The sequence below is a fragment of the Drosophila virilis genome, chromosome 4 (genome assembly GCF_030788295.1).
Source record: "Drosophila virilis strain 15010-1051.87 chromosome 4, Dvir_AGI_RSII-ME, whole genome shotgun sequence".
Taxonomy (NCBI): Eukaryota; Metazoa; Arthropoda; class Insecta; order Diptera; family Drosophilidae; genus Drosophila; species Drosophila virilis.
This window is the reverse complement of record NC_091546.1, coordinates 23,390,783-23,407,320: the sequence shown is the minus strand read 5'-3', so window position 1 is coordinate 23,407,320 and position 16,538 is coordinate 23,390,783. Positions and strand designations below refer to the sequence as shown.

Here is a 16,538-nt window from a genome sequence, read left to right as displayed (position 1 = left end):
TATATCAACATATTTTGGTCAACCCCATTTAAGAGCAGTCTTTTCCATTTATGGCTGCACGCACATACATTTGATTTATTAACAATTCTTTTTATTACATATACATTAGATGTTTATAAAAAGTGGGTTACAGGTGGCTCTTAATATGTAGTGATAAGACTGTCAAAGGATGAATAACATAGTTCCAATTTAGGTGCAGAAACAAAGTTTGAACTTCTTCACGGATATTAGATTATTTATCGGAGATTACGAGCCCAACACTCTATGTTTTCTTGTTATAAGAAACAATATTATTTAAAAAATATATAAAATACAATTCACTTTAGCTAAATTTTCCTTTTTCAGATTGCTTTCAACCCACCTTGAATTATTGCCAGGTAAGTAGCTAAACCGAAATTGTTGTTGTTGTTGTTGTTAAACTGAATTCCGCTAAGAGATTATTATAAACACTTATCGTGCTGAATTACGCTGAAAATGTTGCTATTATAAAAACGTTTCCTTTATAGAATAATTGGCAATTGGTTCTATAAAGTTCTGTACGAAAAGGTTTCTCCTTTTATATGCTCCACTCAATTAAATCTTTATTAACGATTCGAATGTCATCTGGCAAGGGGCATTGGATGTACGCTCTACTGTGGTTCATATATTTCTTGCAGATTAGCTGCGGTTAAGGGCGATCACAAGGACAGATACTCTGCTTGGTTTTCTGATCAAGAATCAATTATTGGGCTGAATTATAAATCAATAAAATCAACTTGATCCTTTCAACAGCTAACTGCAAACTTTATTATTTATAGCACCAACATTTTATTCTGAATAGGTTCTTAACAGCAGGGTCCACATCCGCCACAGTTAGGGTAGCAGAAGCAGGCGGCGGAGCAGCCTCCGCCCCCGCAATTGCCGTTGCAGCCACAACATCCAGAGCAGCAACCATTGCAGGGCGTGGTGCAGGAATAGTTGCACGAGTAGCACGGAGAGCACATCCTGACTGTAGAGTAGATCGTGAAATTCCCCTACTTTCAATTGAACTTCTTCACGGAAATAGGTACTGAGATGGTAAATATCGACCGCTGATTGGCTTTCAGAAAACTGTTTTGTTCGGTTTTCCAGCTACTGGAACCCAAAGCAGTCGATGTTTTCTTTTTATTGAAAAAGTTTCAACCTGTATTTTGAAAAGAATATATTATTTTTCTTCAATTTTCTACTTCTAATACTTACATTCCGGTAATTTGAAAAAAAAAATTACAATAAAATATAGATGCTAACTGGACAAGCCTAAAAAGGGAAATGAATGTTATCTAAAAAGCACACTAAAAGCATACGAAGTTAAAATATTATAGCCAACTTTGATATAGTACACTGAATATTATTGAGCACACCTAAAAATGATTTTGCTATATAAGCTAAGAACCGCCTTATTGTGAACCATGTCTTTCAAATCCAAGAAAATGGGAAATGTTCTTGAGCGAATGTAGCACGGCAGCAAGAAGTATGTGTCCTCATTTAACGACGATGAACTATGGGTATCTAACTTCATATTTATATATATATTTAAAGCATATCTCAAGTAGAAGCACTAATACAACTTCCATTATATGGATGTTTACTGCGAGGATCTACTGATTTATTTATTAGTTGTCGATTTAAGCTTAATTTAATACGTATTTTTTGCGTAAGACCAAGAGGCTTCATTTCATTTATTTTCAAAGATACGAGCGAATAGCCAAGCTACGGCACATTGAGATCGAACCATATCCAATTTTTATAAATCAGTGTTTCATTTATTTATGCTTACTATATGAAAGATAAACAATACAAAGGGTCTGCTGTAGCTTTTTGTACCGAATATTTGCTAGTACCTAGGTTTCGTTCTGAAGACGTTTCTAACAGCAGGGACCACAGCCACCACAGCAGGGTCCGCAGCATCCTCCGCAAGGTCCACAACAGCCGCCGCAGGGTCCACAAGGTCCACAAGGTCCGCACGGTCCACAACAGCCACCGCAGGGCCCGCAAGGTCCACAGCATCCTCCGCAGGGTCCGCAGCACGAGTAGCAAGGTCCGCAGCACATTTTGACAGGAACTGCAGAGCAGAATATAAATATTAGACCAACCAGTGAATTACATTTAAGTACGCACGGTTAGTTGAACTGCTTCACGGAAAAAGGTACTATGATGGTTAAGTCCGACAGCTAATTGGCTTTCAGAAAACTATTTAGTTCGGTTGTCAAACAGATCAAATGCAGTCGGTGATTTTTGCTACAAGAAAGACTTCAACCTGTAATCAAATAAGAAAAGTATTAGTTTAATTGTAAATGCAATCTTTAAATCACAAATTTTTTTATTGCGTCGATGCTCAAAACTTACATTCCCAAGAATTTACAAAAAAAAAATGACACAAATAAAATCTAGAGCTGTTAACTGGACAAATCTGGGAAGCTGAATGGGGTTTATTTCTATTGGGTTTGCTAACAAGGCCCGACTCATTCAAATGGAATTGTCGGAGCCTACTGTGGTATTTATTTTGTAACATTATGTTTTATATGTTCGGCGAATTTTCAACTTTCCCCTTTTTGTGGCCACCACCATTCAAATCTCTTTCGCTCTAAAACTAGAATCAACTCTTAAAGATAAATCCACTAAAAATTTGGCTTATTTCATTTCCCAGTGTAAATACGATTCTTCACAATCGTTTCGAGGAGCAACATTTCTATATATGGAAACTTGTCCGAAATTTTGTTTTATGTTCGACTTGCATCAAACTTATTTTCACAGCTTAATGAGTACGTGTTTCAGCGATTTAAAAATTTCATCTGCAACTGGGGAAAATTGGCGAAAAAACTTAACTCAACTTTTTAGTGTACTATCGGCTCCAAACTCATTTTCAAAGATCTTTATCAGAGCCGAAGGCGTGTCCTTCGCAAAGTTTACCTTAATTGGATGGAGGTTTAATAATAAACGCTCATTTTTTATTAGACCTCAAGATTCTTACCACAATTCTATCAAGGGCGGAACCCTCCGATTCCAACATTTGGTTTCCTATTCAATGCACATTAAACATATTTTTGAATAGAAGCAAAGATCAAGATGTTACTGGTAGATTTCAATTTTCCAAGTGCGTGTACTTAATGGGAAGGTAATATCTAAAATTTGTGGCACAAAACGTTCCACGAGCACGGCCGGGCAATACCCGCTAGTACAATATAATTAATTATGTGTTGTGGTTGAACGTAGTATGTAACTAGAAGCATTATTGTCGCTTTGTTTAGGGAAAAATAAGAACGTTGAAGTTAGTTGCGAAGCACATCGAAACCCGCTGCGCTCTGAGAAAATTCTCAGACATTTTTAAAAGTTTCTGTATTTTTCAAAAAACAAATATCTGAATAAAATTCAAAATCGAGCAAGAGGTAAACAAAATAAGTTAACAGGCACATATATAAATGCTTTGAAACGACCATATTTTTTCTTAGTTATCGTACAATAACTATCGATGAGAGCTGCAATAGGAGGTGCCGCTAGCAGCCTGCTACACTTGGTAGGTCGTTAATACGATTTGAGTAAAATATATATTTTTTTCAAGAAGGCTTCACTTTATTTCTATATTTCTATTACTATATGATTTGAGAAACAAATATGTACATAGGGTCTGCCGTTACTTTTTGTAACAAAAAGTTAGTGCCTAGATTTCGTTCTGAAGATGGGTCTAACAGCAGGGACCACAGCCACCGTAGCAGCCTCCGCAGCACCCTCCGCAAGGTCCACAACAGCCATAGCACCCTCCGTAGCAACCGCCGCAGGGTCCGCAGCAACCACCGCAAGGTCCACAGCAACCCCCGCAGGGTCCGCAACACGAGTAGCAAGGGCCGCAGCACATTTTGACAGAGACTGCAGAGCAGAGAAGATGGATATTAGTTAAAAAAAGTGGGCAATATTTGAGTACTCACGTTTATTTGAAATTCTTCACAGAAATAGGTACTAGAATGGTAAATATCGACCGCTGATTGGCTTTCAGAAAACAAGTCTGGATATAAAGTTCCTGGAACCCAAAGCAGTCGATGTGTTCTGTTACAGGAAAAACTTCAACCTATTGCATAAGATGATAAGGATTATTTTATTTTTAGCTCAAAATGAACTGATTTTAATAAATTTTTATTTTTTATAAAACATTAAAGCTTACATTCCCAAAAAATTTACACAAAATCTAGTTACACAAAAATCTAGTCAACTGGACAAGTGCTAGAAGCTAAGTGAGGTTTATTTGTATTGGGTTTGCTAGCTAGGCCAGAATCGTTTTCAGAGCCAACTTAGTCTTCGCCTAACGACTTTGTCAAGTCAAAATATATATTTTCTAGATCAGAATCAACAGTCGAGTATAGCCATGTTCTTCTGTCCGTCTCTTCGTCTTCCTCATTCTTTAAGTAGTAGCTCCTCCTCCGTCTTTCTGTTGCAGGCAGTTAATATGTCGGAACCGATCAGATCGGACAACTATCATATAGCTGCCATAGGAACGGTCAATCAAATGCTAAGTTCATGTGTGGAAACATTGTGAACGTACTTGGTATTTATTAGTTCCAAGATCCTCATATATGTTAAATCTTTACGGTCCAATTATTTAGCTTACTTTGAACCGACAATACGATCCTGGCTACAGTAATACTGCCGAGACCATATGCAAGAGCATATTATAGTGCTAACAAAATGTAGAGAGATGCTTCAAAGTCAAAGTAACAGCAGACAATAACAATTATGCATAAATACATTTTTAATTTGTTCCCATTTTATTTATATACTATTACTGTATATGGTTACATAAATTTACAAAGGGTTTGCTGTTGCTTTTTGTACCGAATGCTGGTTAGTACCTAGGTTTCGTTCTGAAGATGTTTCTAACAGCAGGGACCACAGCCACCACAGCAGGGTCCGCAGCATCCTCCGCAAGGTCCACAACAGCCGCCGCAGGGTCCACAAGGTCCACAAGGTCCGCAAGGTCCACAACAGCCACCGCAGGGCCCGCAAGGTCCGCAGCAACCTCCGCAGGGTCCGCAGCACGAGTAGCAAGGTCCGCAGCACATTTTGACAGGAACTGCAGAGTAGAATATAAATATTAGACCAACTAGCAGAAGAGGGATAAGACCAAATAGCGAGTTACATTTAAGTACTCACGTTTAGTTGAACTTCTTCACGGAAATAGGTACTAAGATGGGAATTAACGACTGCAGATTGGCTTACAGAAAACTATTAAGTTCGGAATCCAATGCAGTCGCTGTTTTCAGTTACAAGAAACCTGTGGTTATATAAAAGATTAAACATATATAATTTTTAAAATTTTAAAGAATATATTTAGTGTTAAATTTGTTGAAGAAAAACTCACAAGAACACAGAAAATCTATAGTCGTTTACTGGACAAGTCTAGAAGCAGAATGAGGATTATTTTTATTGGGTCTGGTAGCTGGGCCAGAATCGTTTAAGCAAAATTTTCGGAGCCTACTTTGGTTCAATTATTGGGAAATTATTTTAGTCAACTAAGAGCACAATTTAAATATACTGAACACAACTGTGTGAACACTTTAGCATTGCACTTCAAACTTTGACTAGCAGTTGTAACATAAGCCCAGAGCCTGAGAACATTTCTTGCAAGTTTCCGACGAAGTGCGAGGAAAATGTGAGGCAGGCATTTTAAACCTAACTCAAAGGCAAAGAGCTGCTTTCAATTTCCAGTTTCCAGCTCAAATATCCACGAAAGATGGCAATGAAAAGTGCCAAGTGCTTGAGCTCATCTATCAATATATTTGCCGGATAAAAGGGGCCACTTATTTCGGGAATTGATCATAATTAAATGTCCTCGGTTACCATAAACTGAACCATATTTTATAATGAAAAAAATACAAATAAAATATTACCCGAACATTTGCTTGGATCTGACATAATTATTGTCTGCATTACGAACAATATTTGTTTGGAAATGTTCCATTAATATTTTTCAATTATTATTATCAATGAATTTTAAAATAGTTAAAGTATCTCTATATAACATTTATTTTACAAAACGAAAAAAATTGATACATAAGAAGTATGGCTATCTAATTATAACTTTTGTTATTTTTTATTATAAAAACATTTTTTTTATTTATGTTAATTTTTTTATATATTATGTGGCATTTTTACTAATTTGTTTAATTTTTTATTTAGTACTCAATTAATATTAAAACTATTTTTATATTATTGAAAAGAGGTTTGTTTTCCAAGCTCCAACTAAATTAATATAATTGTAGCTTACTACGAGATTTAAATAAGACACATGTTAGGCACTTTGAGTAAATATACAAGTAGCAAGAAGAAGAGCAAGCAGTTGAGAATTGTTAATCAGTAGCAGAGCAGGATGATGTTCAAGACTGAATATGTCCCAGGAAAATTTACGACTAGACGCAGGATTCACACTGCTAGCCAACAAGTAAGAATGCCTCTGTATATTCATGTACGTGTGTAACAATGCAGAATGCGGAACGGGCAAGTGGAAGTGAAAATGGCACACACACAGCCACACCCACACCCACACACACACACGCACAATGTCCTTCAACTAGCTTCACGTCACTTGGCCGCTTGCCAGCCCCATGACGAGGACAACCCTGACACTTGAGTGGAGACAGACAACCACTTGACTGTGACCCGCTCGCGCACACAACAACAATGCGTACAATACATACTAAAGATATATATATATATATATGTATATAAATATATAGATATATATATATATATATATATTTGTTTATATGCCGAGCCAGTTGTCCTGACATTAATGTGCGTAACTTGGACAATTACGGCAAAGAAAACAAACAGAAACCAAGCTGAATGTGAGCTGTTAAAGATTAAATACCCTAATATATGTTTAAATTTATATTCTCAGCAGAAGTTTTATAATTAACTGATCTTAATTCAAATCTAATATTGCGGCGTTTGAAGAAACCTTGGCAAACCTTTTGTTAACATCATAGTTATATATTACTATAATTTTATTTTTCTCCTTTTTATAAAAAATCGAGAATATCTTTTTACACTTACCTCCTACTAAGTAGTTTTGCTGTAATGCCTGCACTATAAACAGCTGTAATTAGTTTCAAGAAAACCAACTTGAAATAATACAAGGCAGAGCTCATTGTGTTTTACAAGCTTCAATAGTTTGTATGCGATGCAATATTCCCTACGCTTAATTTATAATACCCCGTAAATAAGAAACATATTTTTTAAAGAAATCTTATTTGTTATAAGGGAGCAGCCCATAAAGAAAGGTAAATATAGGAGCAATTTCGAGTATTGAAAACTTCGATATGTCTGGAATTATAGGAATCTTACTCTGTTCAATAGGTAAAGCTGTTCTCTTTGTATGCCACTTGGGCATGTTGTTGCAGTCCTGCCAACAATGGCATAAATTCTGGGAAAAGTGCGAAAGTAAAAGCATATAAATAGAATGAAAAATAATTAAAGAACGTAAGGGTGTTTGTATTTAATTGAACATTTTAATGCCACATAAGTGAGAGTGTGAGAGGGAGAGTGCTTTATGTTTGTTATTGGAAGCATTAAACGATTGCAGCTAATGCATAACCTAATGAAATGGAGTCAATTAAAAAGTTTAAAGAAATGTATTTGATGTTTTATACGTGAAGTCTTAAAGCTTTAAATTTAATTAGCTATTCTGCGCTTACCCTTCATATTTACTACAATCATACTTTTTATAGTCTATGCAAATAAAAATACCTTAATAATTTAATGTTGGAGGCATTTAACTCTTTCAAGTGGTATTCATTTATTTTTCAATTCTTTTGCTGCCTTTAAAAACGCGTTATTCACCCATTTTACACATTTTTTAGCGCTCAATTTTTTTCCCTTCTTGTTCTATCTGCTTGAGGGTATCTGCAACAGCTTGTGTTAATCACTGTTGCCCAAAGTGCTTAATGAGCCCAAGAACCTACCAAATAAAAAAAAGCATTGCCCTACCTAGCAGATACCCTGTTTTGTGTTGTTGATGATTCGAAATCTGATGTTTCCTTACAGTAAATATACTCAAATGTACCCAAACTCTATATATATATTTGAAACAAACTTATAATTAAAAATACATATTCGATATACGTACTCACTTAACTGTACACTTTTTTCTATTACAGGGTATACGAGAAAAAAACAGCTACAACTGCCTTACATTATCATTAAAAAAATCAATTTGTAATTATGTGCGGCAAAAACTGCGTGTGTGTATATAAAAAAAATATTCCAGCAGAAAATGTGAATACGAGTATTCATATAAATTTTCCAGCTAAGTGAAAAATGTGTTAAGTGTATTAAAATTAAATTTCATTTTCGTACTCTCCGCTCGAGCATATGCCGGATGTATATACATATATATATATATATATGTATCGGGTGTGTGTCCGTGGGCGTGTTGCACTTTTGCAAGCAACGACAACGATAACAACAAAAATTGCCGTTAAGGCCGGCGAATTAATGCGACAAGATTTACATGCGAAATCTACGCGTGACAGGCGAACGCTTCGATAGGCGTTGGAGCGTGGCACGAACATGAACAAGAACTGTTGTAAAAGCAGCAAATACCCCCTCGAATTGAACTTTTCATGGTTCACGTTATCAGGAGTCGTCGTTGCCGATTTGGGCTAAGCTCTGGATTTGAAGACGTTGTCAGTGAAGCTTATCATACATATGTTCTGGACTTATCAAGAATTGGCGACGTTTTCGTTCCCTAGAAAGACTGGTAAGCCTAACACCAATTATTATATATCTCAATCGCAATTTTGTGTCCCAAGTCTTCCTTAAAAACATAATTCTGGCATAACGATTGGCATTCGACTTGAACCCTTTAATTCAGGTCAGGTGTTGTGAATCTGAAGTGTGTATGAAAAATTGAGGGCAGTATTTCCCTTCTATGTGAGAACACGTTGTCCACTTTCATAATGACAATAAGCAAATGCTGACGGCATGAGGTACACAAAGCAAAATCAGGGATTAAATATAACAATAAAGTGTAAAAGGTGAAAAATTAATGACAATCAATTAAATGTCTAAGGCTGCTTTCAATAAATTTATTCAAGAGGCTTAAGTTGTTATTGCGGATTTTCCTTGCCTTGAAGTCCTGCGTTTATTTGTAAAAGTTGACAGAAATGGGTAGATTGCAGCTGAGAAAATATTAGTGGCAGGCCGGGCAGATACTAACCTAATTTAATAACTCTTCCTATTACCTCAACATCGATAAATATCGATTTCAGCTTGTGATTTGGAAAGTTGTGTGTGTTTATTTTGTATATATTTATTTATTATAAATATCAAGCGATAATGAATGGGTAAAAACTTGAAATTTTAAAGTTTTTAAATATTTGCACTCTTAGCACACTTTCCAAACAGTTTCAATTTTAAAAGTGATCTGTAAGTGTATTTTATATATATCAGAAAAATACATTACAATGGAATAAATAAAAAGACATCACAAAATCGTTTGCGCAAATACTGTTGAATAGAAAGTAAAAACAAACTGACAGAGCCATAAAAATCAGCTTAGAATGCACTTACAGAAAAACACACTCACACATGCTTAAAATTGTATAAAGGGGAATAAATATGCAAGTGAATAATATTTACACTTGTGTAGGTAAATCCTGTGGGGAAAATTGTATATTTCGATTTATAAAAATGTTATAGTGTGGGCAATAAAAAAATCCGATTTGTAAATAAAATATACAAAATACAAGTGAATACAAATACAAATACAAATGCAATTACAGCTGACGGTGTTCTCCCTCTTTGCCCTTCCCAGTTTCCCACTCCGCCGTACGCTCTGTTGAGCTGTGGGTATTTTTGGGGTATTTTGTATTGCCTACTTTTGGGCTGGCGACTTAATTATACACATTTTCCACTTAATTTTTTTCGGGCTGTATTGTTATACCCTGCATTGAAAGTGCGGCTTAAGAAAGGGCGTATTGTGTAAATATCGAGTCGATCCTTCTCCTTGCCTGTCTGTATGGATTTATCAAAAAAAAAAATAAAATTTAGCTTACGCGTAAATTTTTTTTAAAATTGATACGAATCGATATTCTGTCCTCAACTTTTGAGATAACACATGATATACACAGATCCAAATTATTATTGAAAATGCGTGTGTTGTTTTCTAAGGTCGTTTTTTAGTCCTATTTTTTAAGTTCAAAAATACCGTAGATAACGACAAAAATTGACAAGAATCGAAATTTGTTTAACTCCTTAAAGTCATTTCGATACCGATTCTTATTACGCCCATAAATCGTTTCTCTGTTCTCTTCTTTTATTTTAATATATTAGGAAGGTTAAAGAATTGCTGATACAAATTATGTCGTTAACATCTCCCACATTCCATTAACTTATAAATATCAGTCTTGACCTTTCGTTGTCAGAGATTTCAAATTCAGCATGTATTGTTGCCTAAGAGGTATCTCCTAGTCGATCATAATCACAAAATGGCAGCACGTGCTTAAATTTCGCGCGAACTTTTGTTGTTTTTGCCCACTTTATAATTATAGACGTCAGTCAGGCATTTAACTCGTTTGTTGTTGTTGTCGTCCAACAGCATCAAATTGTTGCCAGCCTCGTCGCGTTTCAATTTGTGTGGATCGCACGTAGAAACCCCAACAACACTTATTGCCTTCTGTCTGCCTGTGTGTGTGTGTTTGCTTGTGTGTTTGCGTGTGTGTGTGTGTGAGTTTGTTGTTGTTGCTTTCCCTTTTTGTTGATGCCGTTGCTGGACATGCGAAATAATTGCTTCATACATAATTATCGCGAGATGCGACCGTCGCGTTGCTCATTACAATTCTTGTTTTTGTTGTTTGGTATTTTGTTTATTTTGGCTGCTTATTGTTGTTAATGGGAGCCTGTTGGTATGGCTGGCGTTTAAAACAAACTCCCTAAAATACAGGATTATGTGCATAGGTATACGGTATTAGAGCATTTCTTATTATTTCCCTTTTAAGCCCTACAGAGGGTATTACAATTGTTTAATGAAGTTTGCAACACATTGAGCTTCTGTCTATCCATTTATCCAGCTGGCAATGAACCCATCTGTTTATCCGTTTATTCTTCCGTCTGTCAACTCGTTTGCTTCCCTGCTTATAATCGACAAATGTGTCTACTTCGTTAATTTATCTATCAATTCTTTTGAATGCTTACAAAGGAGAAGCTGGGGCCAATAGATAAATCGCTTTATTCGTTTGTATGCCCGTCATGCAGACATTGCTTAACATGTATGTTCTAAAACATTTGTTCATCTGTTTATCCTTTTATTCAAATATTATTTTATGCGACTGTCTAAACGTTTTGTTAAATAATAATTTGTTATTTTAGCCGACTGTCCTGCAATTCATCCGTCTATATATTAGTGTATATAATTATCAACTTCTTCCCTATTTCTATCATTATATTTATGTAGCTGCATATCATGAACCTCTTTCCATTTGTCTGCATCACTGCATCAATTATCCATAACTCTTTCTGTCTGACTCTATTTGCAAATATATTAAAAATGTATTTATTTCATGTGGCCCTATTTTGGCGTATATTTAAAGTTTTAGCTTCTCTCCAATAAATATAGCTCAGAAATTCCTAAATTGTTGTTAGTTCTAGTCGATCTTATTTGTTAATAGTTAATCAATTTAAATTTGGACAAAATAGTTAACTAATGCCTATTTATGTGTATATCGTTTCAAAAGTATATGTATAATAACCCAACTAACAGCTCCAGATATTGATATAAATTACATATAACATTGCCTTACACAACTTAATATAAAAAAATTACCAAATAAATTAATTAATATTCAGCTTATTATTACTATTTTTGTTATCACGTAGAGATTTTTTCAGAATTTAAATTCTATCATGCAAAATTATTTTTTATAAAGTTAAGCATAGCTTATTTAATAGTATTAAATAAAAAATGAATCTAAGTATGCATTAACAATGCTGCGATTACCAAGTCCTTAACTTGTCATATTTTCTTGTTAAATCAAGAAATCAATGCAAATGACTTACTCTATACTCAGTTAAAGGTCGCTTCTTTTCTCCCCTGTTAAGTACAATGTAGACGGACATTAAATTTAAAATACATTTACAAGCATTTCCCGTAACCAGATGCGCATTTCATGCCAATAACTGGATACGTTTTATTTTTTTTTTTATATACATTTATTTTTTCCAATGCCAGACAAACGCAGGCAGCCAGGCAGCTGGTGGAGCCGTGCGGAGTGTGCGGATAGAGCAGGTGGTGCGGGTGATGCGGTTGCTGCAGGCGGAAGTGAACCGTTTAAATGTGTAATGATGCCATGGGTCAGCTCCTGGGGTTTGTTTCCAGCTGCAGCTCTGTCAAGGTGATGGCACACACACGCACATACACACACGCGCACACACACCCATACACAGACAAAAGACTAATTAAGCTATTTATTAGGTTTGAGGTTAAGTTCAGCGGCAGTTTCTAGCAGTCGTCGGTTGGCGGAGAGTTGGAAATTGCCATTAGCAGCCAGCAGAAGGCGGATTCGAATTCGACCTGCAACCGGCCACTGGCTGCAGTTGACTTTGCGGGTTTGTCAGTTGGCCAAAAGGTCATCATCATGTCGAAAAGCTAGCCAAGAGTCAAAAATGTTCAAGCTCGCTTTTGGCCGCTTTTCCTTACACCTTTAACCTTAACTTGTTTGTCATCCGTCAGTTTCTGTGGCTGCCCTTGCTCTCCTTCTTTCGTTCCCCGTTGCTCGCAGTTCATTAAAGTTAAATAAATCAAGTCAAGAGTAAAAATTAAAAAACAAATAAAAAAAAAATATATATATATATACAGCGATTGAGCACGATTGATTTTTGCTGTTTGTGGTTTGGTTGCGGGTCTATCGAGGTGTTGATTACCTGGGGGCACACATCGATTTCGTTGGGGATAAGTCGAGTGGATAATTTGTAATGAAGCTGCACCTGCGATAAGAGCAGCTTCTGGCTTAAGATACTCAGCAGTTTTGGGGTGAGTTTAAATAAATTGATTACAGTCAATAAATAAAACTAGGTGTTATCAGAGCAGCAAATAGTAAAAGTAAATATCTCTATATATAAATGATTTGAGCTTTAGACAAACAATAATTAGAGAACGACTCGACTGATTTGTATTAGTTTTATATATCTTATTATACAACCAAATGTGTATCTAAAAATTGAGTTAAATAACTATAATTGTATTTCTTATTAGCAATCAAATCTTGTTAAAAGTGTATGCTGTTTCACAATTCTTACACAATTGAAAAAATGATTGCCAGAGAAAGCGAGGCTGTGTTTCGTAGATTTCGTAGCTTTGATTCCCATCGCGACACATTTATTTTAAAATTGTAATATGATCATAATATTTTTTTATATTAGCAAATTATTTATATTTCTTCTTTCTAATCTTGTCCATCAGAATATCTACCGAAAAATATATTCTGTAATATCAAAAAAAAAATATAAACGAATTAACTTTTACACTTTGGTTGTACTTAATTTTCAAACATTTTTTTAGAAATTGTGCCTCAGCCTCTGGCTCACAGTTTCTAATATTTCTGTCATAATATATTTTTTTGTTCGCAGAGCTGATCTGAGGCCTGAGGCCTGAGTCCTGGTGTAATACCGAATCCGTTAGTGGCGATGCAGGCAAATGCAAATGTAATTAGTTGCATGACCAAAACCATAGAGCAATATTTATGGCACACACTGTAGCAGCGAGAAGCGGCCAGCGAGAAGTGTGTTACGGCAACTGTTGTATCTGCGAGATACTTTTAATTTTTTACGATTTTTGCGGGCGAGAGCTTTATGCTACCCTTTTTTTTGCTGCCCGTTTAGAATATTTCTCATTCTCTGTCTCTCTCTCTCTCTCTGTATCCCTTTTTTTGTTGTTCCTGTTTCATTTTTTGTTTATTTATTTTGTTAATTTTTTATGGTCGCCAGGGCTGGTCGAAATGGGTGTTGCGGCTTTTGGGCTCGAGTTTGGGTTTTGGGGGCCAATTTTATGGCGGAAATGGCAACGCTTGCCACAAAATAAAAGAAAAGATATGGCCAGAACGGTGCAGCGATAAAGTAGACTAGGTCGAAATAAAGATAAAACTGGCAAACGCTTTACTGGGGACCTGGGCGGGGGGCAGATGCGAGCCCCCAACCGTCTCTTTGTAATTGCTGTGCACTGAGAAATTCTAAATTTAACATTTTTGTTGCCTGCAGCTGTGCGCATGCTTTAAAAAAAAAAAATGGTAAAAAATTGAAGAAAAACAAAAAAAAAAACATGTGCAACAGAAACTTTTGCCAGTCATTGGCGCTGAAAATTGAGATTTATGAGTGCACCTGCCAGGGGAGTGCAGTCGGGAAAGGGGATGGAAGTCTGAAAGTAACTTGTCTGGCTTTTGTTTTTTGCCAAGAGTTGAAACTTGGCATATTTCTCCATTACGAGTGAAGCTTGCAAATTGATTTGATTTGATTCGATTTTGAATCGATAAGTAATCCCTATAACTCCCTCCCACCTGAGTCAAAAGGGCAACTTGCCAAAGCCAAAGTGGAGCTGTGTATTTGTGTATTCACACATTTTAAATTTTTAAATAAAATATATTTTGATTTTTTATATCTTTTGCAATTCCCTTAGGTGTATATGATCGAGCAATCTAAAACATTGAACTTACAATCACCTTTAGTTGATTAAATGAAATGAATTGATGTTTCTGAATAGAAAACATATATTATTTCAACCTGTATAATTTATCATTTAAGTCGCTCTAAGTGTGTAGTACAACAAGATCGTTCATTTAGGGAGGATTATGGTTGAAGTCTGAGGCTAGTGTAGTATACTTATAATATTTATTAAAGTATTTAAAATATCGGTCCATTATCTAATTTACTTTCAACCAAACATTTTTATATAAGTTGTCGCATGAGAAAGCTTTGTACCTTTTCCCGAGCTTCTTAATAATCTAGCTAGATACGCCATGTTTGGTAGTTATGCTCAGTTGTTAAGTCCATATAATGCCTTCTGTTATATTACTCAAGCATAATTGAATATAGGAATTATTTTATAGCGCAGAATATAATTCCGTAAATAACACAAACACTTTTAATTTGTGTATATAGTTATTTTATACCAGATTTGTCTCAAATTAAGAATAAAGTTCTTGAAACAGGTAAACAATTATTGACGCCAGCATTAGACACAATTTTGAACGAGAAGAGCAAATAACTCGAGTTATAACTGAGCTAAGATTGGGGCATATTTGTCTGCATATGTACATTGTTGCAGACAACATTTAAATTGCATAGAATCGCTTATTCGCTTAGTCTGTGATCTGGAACCGACAATTTCCGCTGCCAATAATATGGGCAAACATTTTGGCAGAGTGTCAATTAATTTGCCACACAGCAGCCACTCAACAACTAAACTGGCAAAATTAAGTTGACGTTGTTGTTGTTGTGGTAATGGTTGTTGTTGTTGTTGTTGTTGCTGCTGCTGCTGCTGGTATCAACAGTCGGAGGTGTCGCAGGTGTCGATGTCAGCAGTCGGCATGGAGAATGCAGGTTTCCAGCAGTTCTCAGCGTCTTCCTCAAACAACGCCGACGCCAGGCAGCGATTGCTATTTAGCTGATTGTGTGGTTTTGGCTTAAGACCTTCTGTGCCCCGCCCCAAAAGCAGACATCGACCCAGCCAACTCCCAAGCCCCGAGCTTTTCGGCCATAAACTGCATGCATTTAATTAATTGCGCTATTTTGTCTTGTCCTTAAAGGCGGACGAAGCGAACATTGAGCTGAAACCCTTTACAGTTCGAAATAGAGATTCTGCGAAACCGAATTGTTTGGGTTTAAATGCAGAATTCGTTAGATAAGTTTCGTTCGGCTTGAAAATGAGTTGCCCAAATGAATTTTCTAACAGCTAAATTTAAAAAAAATTCTTTTTCTGAGTGCCTTTTGTTCATCGGATATTTATTTTAACTTTCTTCAAGCTTTAAAGCCAGTTTTTCGCAGCATTTAAATGTGAAAGACATATTTTGCCTGTGCTTAAGAGAAGATTGAAAGTTTAAAACGTAGAACATCAAGTTCTTCCAATTGTTAAAGTCTTTTATCGTTCGATTTCTGCGCTTTACTGATTGTCGTCGCGAGACGCGATACAATTCGCAATACGTTAAGGCGACGAGCGATAGGAGAGGTCACTTACCTTTGAATATTTGATTTTCACAGCTAAAAATTTTTTAGGAATTTTAGTGAAATAATTTTGCAAGCAGTCAAAAACAAACGAAAACAGCAAAACTAGCAATAATTTAAAGCGTGTTTGATGTTTCTAAAATTTGAGAATTGAAAAAGGTTGGCTGAAAAAAAAAAAGAAAACGAAGAAGCGAGAGAAACGCGAAATATGCAGTGCAGTTAGTCAGCTTCTGTTTTTATCGATGCTCATGCAGGACATGGCCATTACCAGGTTGTCCACATGTTTGGTCGCCAGACGACTGCCAGTGCGACTACAAACG

General features: G+C 35.9%; 4 long non-coding RNA genes across 5 annotated transcripts in view; 1 reads left to right on the top strand and 3 right to left on the bottom strand.

Moving 5' to 3' along the window:
* The first annotated feature begins 343 nt into the window (after nucleotides 1-343).
* The window catches only part of LOC116651404 (uncharacterized), a 67,447-nt gene continuing 51,252 nt past the window's right edge, over nucleotides 344-16,538 (top strand). The window contains exons 1-2 of the long non-coding RNA XR_004304406.2: nucleotides 344-377; nucleotides 8,166-8,767. This is a non-coding gene — a long non-coding RNA (uncharacterized lncRNA). The remainder of the gene's footprint in view (nucleotides 378-8,165; nucleotides 8,768-16,538) is intronic.
* On the bottom strand, nucleotides 760-1,502 carry LOC26531053 (uncharacterized). Its single transcript, XR_001449860.3, has 2 exons — nucleotides 1,219-1,502; nucleotides 760-1,162 (listed from the first exon to the last, which is right to left on the bottom strand). It is a non-coding gene; the product is annotated as an uncharacterized lncRNA (long non-coding RNA).
* LOC26531291 (uncharacterized) lies at nucleotides 1,760-2,494 on the bottom strand. Its single transcript, XR_004304405.2, has 3 exons — nucleotides 2,365-2,494; nucleotides 2,137-2,275; nucleotides 1,760-2,080 (listed from the first exon to the last, which is right to left on the bottom strand). It is a non-coding gene; the product is annotated as an uncharacterized lncRNA (long non-coding RNA).
* On the bottom strand, nucleotides 3,567-5,522 carry LOC26530838 (uncharacterized). Of its 2 annotated transcripts, none has more exons than XR_004304404.2 (6): nucleotides 5,369-5,522; nucleotides 5,161-5,281; nucleotides 4,553-5,110; nucleotides 4,175-4,493; nucleotides 3,942-4,081; nucleotides 3,567-3,882 (listed from the first exon to the last, which is right to left on the bottom strand). It is a non-coding gene; the product is annotated as an uncharacterized lncRNA (long non-coding RNA). The 2 variants fall into 2 exon arrangements; XR_001449862.3 differs by having other exon boundaries at nucleotides 4,553-5,080; nucleotides 5,369-5,521.